This window comes from Chiloscyllium plagiosum, chromosome 1, assembly GCF_004010195.1.
Source record: "Chiloscyllium plagiosum isolate BGI_BamShark_2017 chromosome 1, ASM401019v2, whole genome shotgun sequence".
NCBI classification, from domain to species: domain Eukaryota; kingdom Metazoa; phylum Chordata; class Chondrichthyes; order Orectolobiformes; family Hemiscylliidae; genus Chiloscyllium; species Chiloscyllium plagiosum.
Genome location: NC_057710.1, coordinates 21,629,528 through 21,644,348, shown reverse-complemented (window position 1 = coordinate 21,644,348; position 14,821 = coordinate 21,629,528). Strand labels below are relative to the sequence as shown.

At 42.5% G+C, this 14,821-nt stretch overlaps 1 protein-coding gene and 1 pseudogene across 1 annotated transcript in view; both read right to left on the bottom strand.

The window, feature by feature from the left end:
* Window positions 1-14,821, bottom strand: part of rnf24 (ring finger protein 24) — a 151,177-nt gene that overhangs the window by 104,696 nt on the left and 31,660 nt on the right. The gene's annotated exons all lie outside the window — the stretch shown is intronic.
* On the bottom strand, window positions 9,412-10,285 carry LOC122554846 (annotated as a pseudogene).

The following is a 14,821-nucleotide window of genomic DNA, read 5'->3' as shown; positions in this document are numbered from 1 at the left end:
TGCAGGGTTGACAGGGTTGTTTCTTCTGTTGTCTCTCCCGGTGCCTGGGTTGACCCCAGGTGGTTTATCCAGTTTCACTTCTTTGTTGAGACTTTGTAGCAACTGATACAAAATTGATTGGCTTTCTAGGCCATTTCAGAGAGCAGGTGAGAGTCAACCACATTGCTATGGGTCTGGATTCACATGTAGGCCAGATGGGGTTATTAGACTGATAACTACAGACATCTTTAACTGAATTCAACTTTCACTATCCATGACAGCAATCAAACCCGGATCCTCAAAACATTAGCTGTCATCAAACTCAATACAAGGCTGGTTTTAACTAGCCTGTTTGCACCCGTTCAGATTTGTGAATGCACGCATATGACTGGAGAAGGATGTTAACACCGGGTCCTCCAATTTTTAAAAAGAGGAATTAGAGATTTAGGCAATAATCCAGTGATTTCTTTGGCACACTGAGCTCTGCGTGGATGTGGATATCCAATGAGGAAAGGATTCTGTTTGACTGACTTTGTCTTCAACGTCATTGCCATTCACTATCAATCAGCTCTCGAGGGCTTTACCGTCAACACTCGTCCTTGAAAGATGTTTACTTGCCTGAGGCACCAGTAAATAGGATTTCCATTGAAGAGACATAGCTCGGTGAATAACAATGTTCCCAGAAAAACTCCAAGGGAACGTTTGGAAAAAGGAAAACACAAAGCTTTGAAGCCAATTGTGTTGGGAAATTGTTACTTGGCTTTGATTAATTAAACATCCAAACTTCCTACTCCAAATCAGATTAACTTGAGTCTCTTTGTTTGCCAAGGTAAGTTTGAGGGTTTGCCAAGAAGGTTTTATGAGGTAAGGTTGAGTCTGCATCGATTGACATTTAGAAAAATTAATGATGGTCCTGTTGAAACATGGAAGACCCTGAGGGTTCTATGGTCTTCTTTGAAATAATACCATGGGATCTTTTACATCTCACTGGAACACAGAGGTAGGGCGTTGGTTTTACGTCTCATCTGAAAGAAATGTAATCTTTAATTGCCTTTCTGTCCACGCTTTGTACCATGTTCAGTGCTATCCTGGATTATCCCAAACACCAATACACTCTCTCAATTCTCATCCCCTTCCACACTTCATTATGTGGACAATCAACACTCAACAACCTGCCTCCATTTTAGTTCACTCCTTCCAAGATACTCACAACAGCATCATACATTTATATAGAAATTTCAACATTTGCAAAAAATATCCTGAGACACATTAAAAGGGAGTGTAAACAGTCAAATATTTATTACTGAGCCACGTGAAGACACAGCAAAGCAGGTGACCAAAAGCTAGGTCAAAGAGACGGCTTTAGAAAGCATCTTAAGAGTTCAAAATAGAGAGCTTTATGTTGTGAGTTTGATTCCAACAGAGTGTTTCACGTGTTGTGGCAATGCTTATGTTATCTCCCATAACACAAAAAAAAACTGGGTGTTGTAGTATTGAAAAATCCAACAATGTTTTATTGCGGCTATCCTATTATGAAGCCATTGAGTTACAATGAGAGAGTATGCTACTAATGGAGTGTCACGCTTTAAGTCATCCTAATTAAGATGGAGATTGCAATCTTTAAACAGTCAGGTCACATGCTATGAAAATATCATAAGCATGTCTCTTAAAGATACACTTACATACCTTGAGACACAACATAGCGTCTTTTTTTCCTGAAAATAAAAGCACATACTAAAAAGATAAACACGCTTGTACATAGGCACAAGTTGTCAATCCGATAACTGTTCATGCAGGTAAACAGAGTTTACAACACTAAATTTCAAAAAATCAATATAACATTTATAAGTTTGACTTATGGTGATCAAATACATGCCTGAAGAGGTACATGTTGGTCTCTGTTGCACTTGTTTAATCACTCGGTTGTCTTGTTGCTTGGCTTGCTGCTGTATCACTAACAATCATCACTGGACTGTTCTTCCTCCCTCCCTCCACTTATGATTGTGTGCTCAACGTGGTCTGAGCTGGGTTCCATCCCTTTACAGTTCAACACCATGATCAGCAATGACGCCATGTGATCTGAGCTGGTTGTACATTTTAGAAAACTTTGCTGTTCTCCAAGTATTTGGATAAATACATTGTGCAAGCCAACCTTCCATCTCCATGGACTCCATCTACACTTCTTGCTGCCTCAGAAAAGCAGCTAACATCATCAAAGACCCCTCCCAACCCGGTTATAATCTCTTCCATCAGGCAGAAGGTACAAAAGCTTAAACACACGTACCAATAGATTCAAGAACAGCTTCTTCTCTGCTGTTATTAGACTTCTGAATGGACCTTTCAAATTTCAAATTTAACGTTGAGCTCTCCCTTTGTGCATCTTCTCTGCAGGTGTAACATTGTATTCCTCGCTCTGTTCTATGACCCTTATGCACTTTGTGTGATCTGCCAGTACTGCACACAAAACAAAACGTTTCACTATACCTAGGTACATGTCACAATAATAAATCAAATCAAATCAAAAGTATTTGTATTTGGATTGTGAACTGTGCTCTCTGTCCAGTGTGCTGCTTTTGTAGTTCTCTACTCGCTCAGTTGTCATGTATCTCTTTCATTCTCTTCTTTAAGCAAGAATTTCCACTCTCTCAGAATGGTAAAATAATTGAAGGGTAAGGCCATTCATACTTGCCTTCTAAGCATCGGCTGTGCTGGAGATGGTAATTCCTTCTCCATTGGCATTGCGCGAAAATATAGCAGTACAGTGTAAGAATCTTGGTTGTTACTTGACATCTATTAATCATGGCTTTGATAGTGCGTATCATACGTTCGGTTGGATCATTTGAGCATGGACAATGAGTTGATGATGTTAGAGGGTCACTTCCCACTAGTAAGCCTTGAAATAGTGTGCCAGTTCACTGCGGTTCATTGTCAAAGACAATCTGTCAACATCTCAAATAAATTGAAAACAGTGCTGCTCATGTCGCTGACAGTCATACCCATCCTATTGCCAAGTTGTCTTAACAATAGGAAAGTTAGAGAAATAATCTGTTTTCAATGTGCACTATAACTCTATTAATACTTCTGTCTAAGGAATGGATGGAATATCGTGAGGATGTAGAGGCTCCCTCTGCTGCTGGGGTTGGTACATGAGGACATTGTGAAACTTGAAGGGGTTCAGAAATGATTGACAAGGATGTTGCCAGGGTTGGAGGATTTGAGCTATAGGGAGAGGCTGAAGAGGCTAGGCCTGTTTTCCCTGAAGCATCGGAATGCTGAGGGGTGCCCTTATAGAGGTTTATAACATCATGAGAGGCATGGATAGGGTAAACAGAGAAAGTATTTTCCCTGGGGTAGGGAGTCCTGAACTAGATAGAGAGCATAGGTTTAGAGTGAGAGGGGTAAGATATAAAAGAGACCTAAGGGGTAACATTTTCACACAGAGGGTGGTACGTGTATGGAATGAGCTGCTATAGGAAGTGGTGGAGGCTGGTATAATTACAACATTTAAAAGGCATCTGGATGGGTAAATGAATAGGAAGGGTTTAGAGGGATATGGGCCAAGTGCTGGCAAATGGGACTAGATTAGGTTAGGTTATTTGGTCAGCATGGACAAGTTGGCCTGAAGGGTCTGTTTCCGTGCTGTACATCTCTATGACTCTATGACATGTGCCATGTCTCACATGCATTCACAAGTCATCTCCTGATTCATTCTGGCCAATATACCACTTCACATATTTGCCCTCTGGATGTTCAATATCCGTGTTTAAAATGGACATGATATCTTGGTGTAATGCTTTAGTGTCTGCCCTTGAAAATGACTTGTCATTATACTGCCAGTTAATCTCTATATGGCCAATATGAACAAATTCCTCAAATGGAAGGTGGAACTTCAGCTCTCCATTTGTTCTAAAGGACTTCCATATTGGACAGTGGGCACCAACATTTCAGGGCACACTCCATAGGCATCCCACATCCAAGGACATTGGTACTTACATTGTGCCAACCTCTAGGAACCTTCATGGCACATCTCTGATCAACTTCCAGGATCCTTCTGAACATCAAAGCTGTACCTCGGACTGTACCACCAACTCTCATTCTAACGTTACAGTAAGGACATTGTGTGCTCAGGGACTCAGATCCTGGACTGGACCGGGGGGGCATTTCCAGACTCTTCAGTTGCTCTCTTGACCGTCTGTTACTGTGAACCTACCTAAATGGTCACAGTATTTCTGCCTCACATTGTACTGACTTTTTGTGCTTTGCCCCTTTCGCCAGTCATAGCAGGCTAACAGTGCTGCTGTAATGTTGTGCTGTTTAGTCCAGACACATAGTTAGGAAGCTTGCACTGGTAATCAACAGTCTTCAGTCGTCAGGTCAAGGTGGTTTGCCCTTGCTCAGGTATTCCAGCACAGGGTCAGTCAAAGGTCAGTACCAGACAAGGAACTTGGGAATGGTCAGTCAGCCAGTCTAGGTGGTCAGAGTCAGTGTACTCTTCACATATGGGGTGAGGAGCCGAATGTTGGGGCAGTTCACCAGCCGTCTTTTTGCCATAATTGGGGCTGTTTCTTCCCAGATTAAGAGAGAGCTGGTACTACAGGAAATAGTAAGAGGAGTATATCGGTCAGCCCGTCAAGCTTGCCCCACCATTCACATTCAACAAGATCGGACTGATCTGCACTCCTCTTCTACACCAGCTCAGCAAAGCTGTCAACTCCCTGCTTACTCAAAAATCTATCGACCACCTCTTTAATTACACCTCGTGATCTAGCGATGAATTATGAGACCGTTATATCCTCTTCTCACATATTACAATGCAGTGATGATAACATGAGTGCTTCTTTTAAAGGCTTTCTGACAAACTAGCCCTGAGACCTAACACAGCACTTTGGGCTGATGCAGCTCCAGGTATGGTCAGCACTGGTGGGCAGAGATGTGCAGGAGGCTGGAATTGAGGGAGGTCAGGGTCTTGGAGCTGGCTGGAAATGATAGGACAGGGAATGCCGCAGAGAGATCTGGACATAAGGGATAGAATTTTAGAAAAGACACTACTCTAGGAACATATCAACATTGGACTTAAAGAATGTGTGTGCCATTCAGCCCCTCATGCCAATTCTGTTATTCAGTAACAGCATGGGCTGGTCTCATTGTGGTCTCAACTCCACCTTCCTGTGTGTCACCCTTGACTCTCTTGTCTATCAGAAACCAGTGCGAGAGGAAGCCACTGTAAGGCAACAAACATGCCAGTCAGAGGTGACAGGGACTTGCTGTGAGTCAAGATTGTGCAGCAGAGATTTGTATGAGCTCAGATTTACAAAGAGTGAAAGGTAGGAGCAGAAGCACACTGGGGGGAGTGATCGAGTCTGGAAGTAACAAAAGTTCCCAAAATATCTTACCTTCCTCATCCAGCAAGCTAGGGAGTTTTCAGCATTTCAATAATTATCGAGTGAGTAAGTGTTTCATGTCATAACTCTAGAGCAGTCATAATAAAGGAGGAGCATCTCTCTCTCTGCAGAGTGGCTAGAATGTGGAACTAACTTCTACTCGCGAGTATCTCAGACACAAGCAGCATAGAAATAAAGCAGAAAAGAATAAACGGAGAGTTTGACAAAATTAGAGTGAAAAGAGGCTCAATTGAAGTATAAACCTGGGAATTATCCAGTTGTGCTAAATGGTGGATTTCTCTGCTGGAAATTGATTATAAATTATTATGTGATGTTTGTGTAAAGTCTGCTTTTCAGTCTATGGATAGCAAACATCCATGGTGCCAGGTTTCTTGGTTGCGGAACATTTTCCATCTCTGTTGCCAAGAAAGGGCACAGTGAACAGGAAGGAAGCAAAGCAGATGCTTCCCCTCCATCTGTATCTAACAGCCTCAAACCACAAGCAGCATGAAATGGTTCTGAATTTGGCACATGTTTTGACAATTATTTGGCAGCCACACTGACAATGATTCACTGTCTGAGAAATGGAACAGAAAATGTCGAGGTGCCCGCTAATTCCACTTGGGAGGATGTCGTTGTGTGGAGGGGTGGGGAACAATGGAGTTTCCAGGACTGGATTAAAGGCCTTTAATTAACCAAAACTTGCATCAAATAAAGATTATCCCTCACCTCCCACGTCCTGCGTTTTTTCCTAATATATGCAGGAAATTAAACATTTCATCCCAGTTTCATAGTGAATAAATGATAGCTTCTTCTCAAACTATAAATGAGAGAATTCTAGAACTGGAGAATCAAGAATGGTTAGGAATGTGTACAGTGTTCGTCTCCTCATGGAAGGACACGTGTAAATATGTTGGAGACAGTTCAGAGAACATTTACTGGACTATTATCTGGAATGGACAAGTTGACTTTTGGGGAAAGATTGAACAGACTATGTACTGGGGTTCAGCACAGCAAAGCAGCCTGATTAAAACATGTAAGATTTTGTGGGGTTTTAGCAGGGTGAATCTTCCTCTTGTGGCAGTATCTAGAATTAGGTGTTGCTGTTTAAAAATAATGAATTGTCCATTTCTGAGCGCGATGACGAGAAATACTTTCTCATGGAGGGTCAGAGTCTTTGAAAGCAGAGTCTTCAAGGCAGGGCTAAGAGATAAAGCAGCGTGGTCCAATCCCACTTCTAATTAGTCTGCTTGTATGGTTGATCCCTTATCTCAATGCCATATTCCAACACCATACCCGTTGATGCCTATACTATCTATATCTGTCTTATTCTTGAATATACTCAGTGCCTTGGCCTCCACAGCCTTCCGTGATAGAAAGTTCCACAGGCTGACCATCCTGAATGAAGAAATGTTTCCTTATCTCAGTCTTAAGTAGCTTACCCTGTATCCTGAGACTCCTGGTTCTGGACTCCCCAACCAGGGAAACATTCTCCCTGCACCTGGTCTGTCTAGACCTGTTACCATTTTTTATATTTCAATCAGATTCTCGTTCATCCTTCTAAACTCCACTGAAGACAGGCCAATTCGATCCAATCTCTCCTCACTCAACAGTCCTGCAACCCTGTCATCAACCTACTGAATCTCCCCTGGTCTCCCTCTATAGCATGTAAAATGTTAGCAGGTATGGAGAACACAACTGCATGCAGTACTCTATTTAAAGTCTTACCAAGGCTCTGTATAACTGCAGTAAGACATCTCTACTTCTGAACTCAAATTATTTAGATTAGATTCCCTACAGTATGGAATCAGGCCCTTCAGCCCAACAAGTCCACACCGACCTTCCGAAGAGTAACCCACCCAGACCCGTTCCCCTATTCTACATTTACCCCTGACTAATGCACCTAACACTATGGGCAATTTAGCATGCCCAATTCACCCGACCTGCACATCGTTTGGATTGTGAGAGGAAACTGGAGCACCCGGAGGAAATCTATGCAGACATGAGGAGAATGTGCAAACTCCTGTGCTGCCCTACAGGTCAACGTAGCACTTGCCTTCCTAATTACTTGCTGCACCTGCTTGTTTACTTACAGTGACTGGTGTATGAGGCCACCCACATCATTTTATACATCTATACTTCCTAATACATCAGCATGTAAATAATACTCTTCCTTTCTCCTCTTCACACCGCACTGTATACTTTCTCCTTTCTCCATTGCATCCACCATGTCTTTACCAACTCACTCAGCTTATTTAAATCACCTTGATACATCTTTGCCTCCTCCTCTCATAATCCCACTCAGTCTTGTATCATCAGCAGACTTACAAGGTCATTTATATAGTTTCATGACTAACTAAGGCTGAACCTGTGGAATCCCATTATTCACCGGCAGGCACCCAGAAAAAGCCCCATTTATTCTCATCTCTGTTTCCTATCAATCAATTCTCAATCAATGTCAATACATTAACCCCAGAGACAAAATATCCCCTATTAATGTTAGACTAACTGGGTCTTAAATTCTCATTTTTGTCTCTCCCTCCTCTTTGGAATTGTGGGGTTACATTTACCACCCTCCAATCTGTAGGAACTGCTCCAGTGTCTGTTGGAGTTGGAGTTGAAATTTAGTTTTGAATATCCAAACCAGCTGCCCCCACCACACTGCCCTATGCCCACAGGCCTGGCCTTAGTTTTCATTATTAACCCTTCAAATGCCTATCTATCTCCTTTATGAAAGTCTCATTTGAACCTGCATGCACCAGCTTCTCAGGCAGAACATTCTGGTTCCAATCACTCGCTCATTTTCTCAAGTTGCCTTTATTTCTTTTGCCATTCAGCTTCAACTGATGCTCTCTACTTTGAGACCATTCTGCCCATGAGTATTGTTTCTCTCTGTCAAACCTCCTCTCAAGCTGGTCTTCACGAAAATGAACAGCGCCATTTCAAAACTTCAAACAGGTCACAAAGCCAGAGGCAACTGGTGCAATTTCACACACTATCCTATTATACAAACAAGTGCATTTTGCACATTATTTCATGATCATTTTCTAACAGTATGGTAAAGAAGCTGAATAATTCACAACTTGCCAGTTTACAAAGATTTTACAGAGCCTTATTTTGATAGTTGGATAATAAAGTAACCCACGTAAAAGGCATGATTTGGAGGTGCCGGTGTTGGACTGGGGTGTACAAAGTTAAAAATCACACAACACCAGGTTATAGCCCAACAGGTTTATTTGGAAACAGTAGCTTTCAGAACGCTGTTCCTTCATCAGGCGGTTGGTCAGCACAACCACCTGATGAAGGAGCATCACTCTGAAAGCTAGTGCTTCCAAATAAGCCTGTTGGACCACAACCTGGTGTTGTGTGATTTTTAACTAGGTAAAAGACATTAGTGAAATGCATTTGGAAATCAGATACAAGCTGTAAAAATATTTGATCAAATGTTCATTTCCTTTTTAACTGTCACTACAGTTCAGTGAGAAGGAAGATTTGTAACGGGCTGACAAGGGAGTTTCATCTTTTACAATTCAAAGCTGGCAGAAGCAAAGCATTTTACAACCATCACTGCTGCGTTTTCACAACCTACACTGGCAGCTGGTTAAGCGATACACCTTGATTTTAAATTATTCATCCACGTTTTTGAAAAGCATTGTGCTCGATGTAACCTCCTCCAGCCCACAAGTTATCTGCACGCGTCTGACTCTTGACTTCCTTAGTAGGCCTGACTTTAACTGCCCCACTATTAGTGGTCATGCATTCAAAGGATGAGATCTGAAGCTCAGGAACTCAAGCAAAGGACTGCAGTGACACAGGGGGCAGTGAATCAACATGCCTCCAGGCTCTGGGCTCGGGATGAAAGCTCCGCTTTTTAAGGCTTCGTTAAAAATCACACAACACCAGGTTATAGTCCAACAGGTTTATCTGGAAGCAATAGCTTTCAGAGCATTGCTCTTTCATTAGGTAGCTCATGCATTGGTGTAGGATGTGAGACAGCCTGAGCTGATGGGCCTGTTTTACCCTGTCTGTTGGTTTTCACTCTCACTGAGAACAACTGAGCATTACTTCAAAACAGATGTCCTGATTCACAGTGGCCTGCTTTATACAATGGCCTTACACAACAGCCCACAATCGTTGGATCTTGCAGTATTGGCTCCACAGACAGAAAAAGGGAGAAAAGTTACGGCCTCCTGACACACACACACACAGACCAAATAGGCCCAGGGACACTCTGTGTCACCTGAAAAATAATCCACACATTTCTATCATTTAGCGCTTCCTCATCTTCAAACATAGAACATCTGCGCAGATTCACCCCTTTCTGGTCAACTCTTTTCTCATACATTTTACTGCCTTTGTTTCTTTATATTTTATTTTGCAGTTTTTTAAGAAGTTTTTTTTAACGAAGCATTTGCAGTTTAGTTTTCAGCATCGTTGATTGCTTGTAGACCTTTATAGGATGTGACAGGAACATAGGTTACCAACGTGTTGAGTTTGGTCAGACAATCCTCATCCGCATGGCACCTTCGGGGTGAACGCATACAAATGCGACATGGGCCATTCATTACACCTTTGGCACAAGCAGTCTTGTTCAAATGAGTATCTTGATGAAGGGTCCTGCCCGAAACATCAAAACTCCTGCTTCTCTGGTGCTGCACGACGTGCTGTGCTTATTCCAGCTCCATACATTATCGATTCTGACTTTCCAGCATCCGCAGTCCTCACCATCTCCAAATGAGTGTCAATACAGGCATCAGAAATATCCATTTCCTTCACTGCAAATTTACAGATTTCCTTAACGGCATGTGGATAAAACCCACACCATTGATACATTTGGGGACATTTATGATGTATTCCCTTGTAACCATCTTGGTAATGGCTGGATGGCTCTTCTTTTAGCCTCCACCTTTCTTAGTGGGATCCATCTCGTCAGAAATCTAATTAGCTTCTCACCCTGATTCCCACCGACTCCAGATTTGCTACGGGTTGTGTGACCTACTAACAATTGCATTTAAGTAGCACCTGTAACACAGCAAGAACGGAAATAACGCCACAGAGGCCAGTATCCGCCATCAAGTCAGCCTTTATTTACACATGAACTGTGACTTTAATACTGTCTCATTCCGAGCTAGCTCCCAGACTGTCAGCATCACTGACTCTCCCCTTTTATTAATCTGTCAGCCAGGGCTCCTGATTGGACCAGATTAACAGTTCCAATCAGGGAACTCACATACTCTGAGGTCCAGCTGGCTGACATTGTTACAGGACATCCCAAGATGCTCCACAGAAATAATGTCACGCAAAGATTTGCACTGAGCTCTGTGACAAGATATTAAAATAGGTTTTAAGGGTGTCTTAAAGGAAGAGGGTGGGGGAGAAAGGTGGAGAGATGAAGTGCCATGCTGCTGAAGGCACAGTCAGGAAAGGATGCTCAAGGAGCAGAATTGGAAAGGCACAGAGTTCTCAGAGGGATGGAGAGTTCACATTTGCAGCTTTGACTCTCTCTTTCTCTCTGAAGTGACTGCTCCCCTGCTTCATTTCTTGTTGGTACCTGGGCGATCAGTGACTCTCTCCTGGGTCCTATGTCCCACGACAAACAGGTCCTCCATGTCACACAACCTGGAATAAGTCTGCTCCCCTTACCTCCCGGCACAGAGAAGCCTTTCATCCCAGTAACACTAAGATAGTGTCACACAAACCACAGCAGCTGCTACTTGCTGCTCTGGCTCTGCTAACATACAGCAGCTGTGTGGAATATTCTGTTCTGATGACTGGTGTAAAGTGATTTCTATATACTGCATCTGACGGTAGATTTGGATGAGAGATGCCATATTCACTGAGACTGCTTGATCATGGTATTTCTCTAGGTGAAATCCTGGCTGGTCTGGAGATGTGAGGGGGGATGTAGAAGGAGTAAGGAGTGAGAGGAAGAAGGGGGCACATAATGTGGAGGGTTGCTGATGTGTCTTAATCCTTTCAGGTAAGTACATATCTGCCTTTTTTTAAAAAACAACAACTTGCATTTATATACCACCTTTGACAGTGAAAGGTGAAGGGCATCCCAGGATGCTCCAAAGAAGGCAATCAGAAGGTAACTGGAACCAGTTTTAAATAAATATTTTTTCCTGGAATCTAGCTGGCACTTATTGCCTATCCTTAATTGCTCTTGAGCAAGTACAGTAGAACCCCCGTATCCACAAATATGGTTTCCGTGGTTTCAGTTATCCATGGTTTATCACAGCCCAAAAATATTCCATGAACATTCCAGAAATAATTCCAGGGAGCTGCTGGGAAGTTAAGTTTCCCATTTAAATGATAGAGTTCGTTACTACCCGCAGTTCGGGGCATCTGCGGTAGATCTTGGAACGTATCACCCGCAGATACGGGAGATGGGACATAGGAGTGGAAGTAAGGCCATTCAGCCCATTGAGTCTACTCCGCCATTCAATCATGGCTGGTAGGCATTTCAACACCACTTACCCGCACTCTCCCCATATCCCTTAATTCCTTGCGAGATTAAGAATTTATCAATCTCTGCTTTGAAGACATTTAACTTTCCGACCTCTACTGCGCTCCTTGGCAGTGAATTCCACAGGGCCACCACTCTCTGGTTGAAGAAATGGCTCCTCCTTTCCATTCTAAATTGACCCCCTCGAATTCTAAGGCTGTGCCCACAGGTCCTAGTCTCCCAGCCTCATGGAAACAACTTCCCAGTGTCCATCCTTTCTAAGCCACGCATTATCTTGTAACTTTCTATTAGATCTCCCCTCAACCTTCTAAACTCTAATGAATACAACTCAGGATCGATTCATCGTATCTTCGGCCTACCATTCCAGGGATCATGCCTGTGATTCTCCACTGGAATATCCAGTATATCCTTCCTGAGGTGTGGGGCCAACAATTGGACACAGTATTCTAAATGGGACCTAACCAGAGCTTTATAAAGTCTCATTAGCACATCGTGTAGTATAGAGACAAGGATATAAAGGGATATCAGGAAAGGTCAACAGAAGCTTGGTCAATAAGGTAGATCTTATGAACATCTTGAAGAGAGTTAGAGCTATTTTGTGAGTAAATTCCAGAGATCAGTTCATTGATAACTGAAGGCTGTCAATGACGGAACATATGATGGTGATAGGGGAAGATGGTGACATCAACGGTGTTAGCACTGGACTAGCAAGTAGAAGTCCAAGGCTAACGCTGTGGAGAAATGGGTTCATCTCTCAGGAACAGCTGCAGTACTGGAGGAGATTAGAGCGATAAAGGAGAGGTGGGAAAATCTTTCAAATCATTCTGCCTCTGATGCAGTATACCTTTTATGTGAAAAAGAATGTTCTGAGATTGCCTTAAATGAATTTAATTATAATTCTGTTATTAGGTATATATTCCTCCTCTGCATAGATTCTGTTCTGATCTGAACTAATCCAGTATTACCAAGATGGCAATATCCACCCCATCGATCCAATCTTTCCAATATGCTAAATACTCTTTAAAGTCCTTATCTGTAGGAATACTCTTTAAAGTCCTTATCTGTAGGAAATATAATGTGGGTTTGACCAACTGAAGTATAACTCAGCCCTTTGCTTTCAAATATCATCCTCACAAAGCATAATATGACTTACTTCAAGATTGCTTGAAAGGTTAAGGGGTGTGGAGGAGCGAGCAGGAGACTGGGATTGTGTAGGACGGGGTGAAGGTGGGGAATGGGGTGGTGTACTGACCCAAACTGAACCGAATGGGAGTGATTTTACAGGGAATACAATTTGAAAACTGACACTGCTGCCCTGAAATGAACTGGAAATGGGGACCTGTGATGGAAAATTCTTGTACTCCAGTAATTGGGAACATTTTCATTCCAAGTATGAGGTAGACTGCAATAAACCCTTCAATCATTTGCAAATTATACACTTGGCTTTCTCCGGGAAACAGCAGAAAGCAAGGATCCTATTAGCAACCATTAACATTGAAAGAGAAATCCAAACACATTGTTGTAATTAACTGAACTACACCACACTATTTCATGTTTTAAATAATATCAAACTATATTGCACATAAAAGCCTAAACAAATCGAGTGCTGTTAACTTAATATGATTTCTAACAACATGTTATGCACACTGTTTTACACATTAGTTCTCCCAATAATTCTCATACTTCATAATGTTTACTTACTTCTGACTGATTCCACACACAGATATGCCACAGCCCCCTGGAATTTACTTTCATTCCCTTTAGTTCTCAGAGAGAAGATCATTATATCAGTTGTTTATTCTGGTTGACTTTCTAATGCAGTCAGCCTTATCAAGACAATAAACTGATCCCACTTACCCAATATGAGGTATGACTCAGTGGGTAATACTCTCAGGTACTCTCAGAGATCTCACCTGTCAAAAATTTGTGGATTTGAGTTTCACTCTAGATATTAAATCATACAACTCGAGGTTGGCACTCCAGCTTTTAGATGAGACTTTAGACCTGGATCCTCCTCTCTTAGGCAGATTTAAAAGATCCCACAAAATTATTTCAAAGAAAAGGCTACAAGCCTTGATGACCAGCCTAGGGCTTTGCAAACTGTGGGCTGTGACCCCAGAGGTCAGTCACCAAACGTTTGGTGTTGCGAGCTCTGATTCAGAAAAGGCTTCCGTGCAACTCTGAACAAATGGGAGTAGTTGAGAGGCTTCCCTCTTTAAATCCTGCAGCCTAACTGCCTGATCTTAAATCCTGTTCTAAAAAACATCATGGCAAAGCTGATGCTTTTCACTGAAAGAGTTTTCTTGTTGCCTCTTGCTCTTAGAGATCTCGCACTCCCTCCTCTGCTCTCTCATTCCTCCAGTCCCTATTGTCAACTAAAGTCCCAGCAACTCCTGAGTGTCAAAATCAGGGCACAATAGGGAAATATTGGAAAGCACTGACTGAGCCTACTGTTATTAAATTCACAACAGCTTCACTTCGCTGTTTGAAGGAGCCTGCTGTGTACAAATTGGCTGCTGCACTCCCTACATTACAACAGTGATCGCTTTAAAAGGAGGTCATTGGCTGTAAAGTGCTTTACCATGTGGTGAAGTCATCTAAATGTAAATCACGCTTTCAACATTCCCTGACACGGTCAGCATTTCACACATTAGTGATCTGTAGCTCAATGCCAGCACCCTTCACCTGTGAGTGAGATTTCCCACTCCTCAGACTTGAATATAAATTATAAGTAGAAACTGAACTGTAAGAGTCATAGAGATGTACAGCACAGAAACAGACTCTTCAGTCCAACCTGTCCACGCGGACCAGATATCCCAAGCCAATCTACCACCACTTCCTGTGGCAGCTCATTCCATACACGTACCACCCTCTGCATACAAATGTTGCCCCTTAGGTCTCTTTTATATCTTTCTCCTCTCACCCTAAACCTATGCCCTCTAGTTCTGGACTCCCCGATCCCAGGGAAAAGACTTTGTCTATTTATCCTATC